This window comes from Poecilia formosa, unplaced genomic scaffold, assembly GCF_000485575.1.
Source record: "Poecilia formosa unplaced genomic scaffold, Poecilia_formosa-5.1.2 Scaffold2330, whole genome shotgun sequence".
In the NCBI taxonomy this organism is placed as follows: Eukaryota; Metazoa; Chordata; class Actinopteri; order Cyprinodontiformes; family Poeciliidae; genus Poecilia; species Poecilia formosa.
Genome location: NW_006802269.1, coordinates 5778 through 10818, shown reverse-complemented (window position 1 = coordinate 10818; position 5041 = coordinate 5778). Strand labels below are relative to the sequence as shown.

The 5041-nt window shown below is 38.7% G+C and overlaps 1 pseudogene; it reads right to left on the bottom strand.

The window, feature by feature from the left end:
- Positions 1-690: 690 nt before the first annotated feature.
- Positions 691-5041, bottom strand: LOC103133169 (dermatan-sulfate epimerase pseudogene; annotated as a pseudogene).

Here is a 5041-nt window from a genome sequence, read left to right as displayed (position 1 = left end):
TCCAAAAACATGACTGTCAGGTTACTAATTAAACACTGACATTAAAGGTTTTATTTAAACTATTAATTGAAACTAGCTTAAATGGATGTTCAAATGGGTTGCCATCTGCCATGAGTTTATTCCTTTTGTAGTAATGTGTTCTGTTGTACCCTTTCTAATTGTTGAGTGTTCTTTCTACCCTGACACCCAGTGCAGTCTTAAAACACTTAATTTAGTAGCACTTAAAAACATGTCTTTGAATTAATGTAATTCAATCATGGAAAGGATTTCCACACGATTACATAGCTTTCTTTCAGCATGAAGCATGTTTGTTGAGCTAACTTAATTGTCATGGGTTGTATTAACTTAATTAAGTAGTGCGAAGGTACCACTGTAAAATAAGTTGGTATCAACTAAATTTGCATTCAACTTAATCAAGTAAAGTAAATTATTTGGTCCAAAACATTGCAAAGTAGTTGGTCTGGCTCTATTAAATAACATTGGGTCCAACTAAAGTACATGAGTTGAATCAACCTCAAAAGTTAAGTTGAACCAACACAATTGCTTTAAATTGGAGTAACAGAATTACATAGTGCTGAAACAAAGCAAAGTAATCAGGTGGAAATCCTTTCCATTATTTTTTTATTTTAATCCAACAGTTATTTTTTTCAGTGTAATTTGAGTAAAAAAAAGATTGTACTCAACCCAAAAATTCATTTACCATTTACTGACTATTCAGCTCACATCTGAACATTTCATTTCCTCTCCCTGGAGGAGTGGGGGAGGGGACCTGCAGCAAACAGCTGCTCAACATATTTCCTGAACTACAGCTTTATCTGCCCCAAAAGAAGCTTTACTAAAGTTCTGCCCACAGAAGCACATGAGAACACCCTGGAGACTATGACAGGAGACTATGGGGAAGACATCTTCATCAGGTCCACCAACTCCAATCCTTTTCTGAAGAAGACATTCTTTACGCTAATGCTCTGACACCCAAACTTAACCCTACCCCATAATCCTAGCCTTTACATCCAACCATATCCCGTACCCCGTAACCTGTCCCCTAATGCTAACCCAAACTACAGTGATAAGTGGTTAGTTGTATATCAATAGCAGACAGCCAGTCATGAACCAGAAAAGGAGTTGGACAAGTTTACTGTTGCATACGTGCCAGCTGGAAAGAATGTTTTGCAGAATCAGAAGGCCTGTGGTGCTGAGAGACTACAACTGCTTAGGGTTAAAATACTGGGTTACTGGGTAAAAATACAATGAAGGAAGGTGGATACCATTTAACATTCACTTTCAGAGTGACCACACTTTTATACATCAGTTCACATCTCATTGTTGCAAGTAAATTAAAACAGAAAATCTACCAACTAGGCTGAGCCGCCATCCTCTCCATGTAGTCCTTGACCAGGTCGAGGGCCCCGGCCCTGTGCGGGTATAGCAGGCAGAACATGGATAGGACACCCAAATTGTTGCCATAGACCTCATTCCAGCGGGCAGTGAACTCCATGGGACTCCAAGGGGGCAGGTATTCCTCTGGGTGCTCCAGCATGGTCTCCCCGGCCTCCCGGATCCTCCTGGCCATCTGTCGATGAGTTCCTGCCGCTGCATACTGTAGCTCCTCCACATCCCCACGGCTGAAGTACAACATGGGATGACTGTCATAGTTGCCTCCCATGAAGGGAATTCCCCCGCCAGGGTCCACTTCAGCTGCAGGAACTGGAGCAAGCAGGGGCCACAGCAGACTTATGAAGAAGACTGTGGGGGCCCCACGGGTGTGGGTTCTCATCGTCTCATCAGAGAGGGGTCTGCTGCATTGCCGAAGGAGTTCAGCTGAGAGGGAGAAAAGAGGATTAGAGAAGGCCAGCCAGAGTTTTCGTACAAAAGCCCTGCATTCCTTGAATAATGAGATCCAGCTGTAGGCCTGATGATGCAGGCTTTCCATACTCATATCTGCCATTACTGAGTTGCATCATAAATGCCTGTAGATACATTATTCTGGTTAAGACAAAGACAAACAAGCCTTAAACCAAACCCTACAGCTTCACAATGGCCCAATAGTCCTGCTCGGAACTGGCCAGTAAATTCCATGACTTATTTCAAGTTTTGGCTCAGTGGAAAAGTTCAGATGGGATCCAAATGAATTTAAGACAGGAGTCAGGAATCCCAGTACACATAAAATTTTAACCCAGGATGACATGTAAAGCTGGTATTCCTCCTCAAGCTAATTTGACGTTTGACCCCTGAAGAGGTTACATTCCTTTGTAGTGAACATGAGGCTGAAGAGTGCGGACTAATTTATCACACTGAAGCATGACTGCGAAGGCAATCACCTTGAGTTAAAATGACTGGATAGATCTCAAATTAGGTCACTAAAAAACAGCTACTTTTATCCTTGTAGATGGTGAGAGATTTAGTTATAGGCTTATTAAAAATGGTTAATTTTCTGTCAATTCTATATCTTTTAAATGGTTCAAGATTTGCCCTTAAAAACCAACATATTTGAATGTTAGACTTGTATTCAAAAGATAGTTCACTTGCAGCCACTACCTGTAAAAGAATAAAAAAGCTTTATTCACATTGCTGTGGACTGAAATCTTTGTAAATTGCTAAAGTTTGAGCTAAAAAACTATTAGATTTTAAATGTGCTTCAATACTGATAATGTAGTCTCAAATATGTATCTTGAGCTTTGTTGCTCTGTTAAAAATGAATGTAAAGTATATGTTCACAGAATGTGTGGGAGGGAATGAAAGACTATAATATTGCAGAAGGTTCTAACTTAGTCCCCTATTTTACACCTAAACATTGTCATTTCATTCATTCTTACTTTTATTTCATACCTGTTTCAGATCTATGTACTCAAATCAGAGCCTACAAGATTTTCTTCTAGTAGACCATGAGCATAACTTTAAAAATTAATTCAATTCTTTTTAGTCAAAGCAGCAACAGAAAGGCATCAACTGATCCATGGCAAAAAGTGTGAGAGTACAAAAAGTCACAAGAGCCTATTGAAACCACACTTAATGTAGAGCTATGACACTGTGCTGATTCTGACAGTGAATAAAGGAAAAAAAAACAAACAAACAAACAAAAAAAAACTAGCACCGCTTCACTGCATGTATTAATATTAAAAACAGAACACAAAAAGGTGAAATTCACTGATTTTTCCGCTCAGTACATCAAAAATAACCAGAACCACTATCCAAGTATGGAGAAGCAGCATTCAGCCTCTATGCACCACAAATGTGGAACAAACTTCCAGGAAAATGCAAAACAGCCCAAACACAGAGTTGCCTTAAATCAAGGCTCAAAACATTCCTATTTAGATTTGCCTTTGATTAATAGTATGTTGAACATTGATCAACATATTTGATGTCTATTTGCTTGATGACTTTGATGATGGCATTTGACAAAATCTAATATTGTTTGTTTCATAATAAATGACTATGTTGTCTTTATGATTATCTTTAGAAATTATCTGTTTGTTGAAATTGATTAAAAAAAAAGAACTTTCCACTTTGACTGTAGCGCATAACCCACATAAGGAGGCTTTAGTCCTTGACGTGGCTGTGGTAGGCTCGACTCCCAGCCTGATGATCTTTGCCGCATATCTTCCCCATTTTTTATTACTCACCTTCCTGTCTAACTACTCTAAAATAAAGCTCACATGAGCCAAAAGCCAAAAAAAAACTTTAAAAATATTTTTGTTTACTTCTTTATTTAAGTTGAGTTTGTCAAACTAAACAATTTGAGTAAGACTGACTTAAAGCTGTCAAGTTAAACCAACTTAATAAATTAAGTTGGATGAACTTAATTTAATTGCTTGTTACCAATTCAAGTAATTCAACTAAGTAGGTTCAACTATTTTCTTTTGTCAGAACATCCAATTACCTTCTTTTACTCAAAAACAGACTTTGGTGCTTCCAAATATACTTTTTTTTAAAATTTATTTTAGATTTTTGTGGCATAGGTGACCGTTGTCCGTCTTCCTGTCAAGCTACTGTTGAGTGAAGAGAAGCCAGACTGTGTTCTTTGTCCATGCTGCGCATGCGCTACAAAGCACGTACGGTTTCATTTGCTTTTTAAATTAATTTCTTCAGTTTGGTACAGAAAATCTTTCGCTTCTTGAAATATTTTAAACTTAGTTTATTTTTGAAAAACGTTTTTAAAAAATTCTGTGTAATTCTTCACTATTTTGCATTTTTTTAATCAAAAAAATTAGCCCACGTGACAATAACTGTAATAAAGACATGTTCTATTATTATTATTATTATTATTATTATTATTATTATTATTATTATTATTATTATCTGAAACTCTGTTAGATGTACATTTTTAAATATGCTTTACTAAGCAAGTAAACTATATATAAAGTTGAGTGTGTCATAATGAAACTAGAGTTAATCGGGTTTCCTTGTTGTTCACTAGAAGTGGGATTCCTGTGAGCTTTTGTCACAGTGAAGGTTTATTAACTAAATCACTAAAACCACGATGAATACTCGACTGTCCATCATCGTAATTTTGCCCCGGTCCACCGGTTCCACCGTGGACCCGAACGGCACTAAACAGAACTACTTGTTCCATGAGAAGCCGTCCCTTCCGCCGCTGTCTCGCCACCTTTTCTTTCTCCAACTTTCACCTTCTTACTCCCTCCTTTCTGAGACTCTCTGAGACTCTCTTTTTAACATCTCACACCTCCACACATCACTCTCCGTGACTTTTCAGTTTCAAACTAACCACTCACGCAAAACAACCCAATATTAGGCAGAGATTCGTGGTATTGGTAAGCCGCATCCACAGGACACAGGCAGCCCTGCGCCCGTCGACCATGAAGAGCCTTCGACAGTAAAGGAGAACTTGGTCAATTTACCTGTCAGAAGAAAGCCCAAAGCCCGACCTCAAAGCCATGTTCCCCCATCGCTCCAGATGCGACTCCAGCTGGATCACCGATAGGTTGGATCGGGGCTGATTTAGTGTTCGGAAACGAACCGAAGTTATGGAGTAAAGGAAAGTCTGAGAGGCAGGGGAGGGAGCTTTGTGCTGGGGAACGAGGAG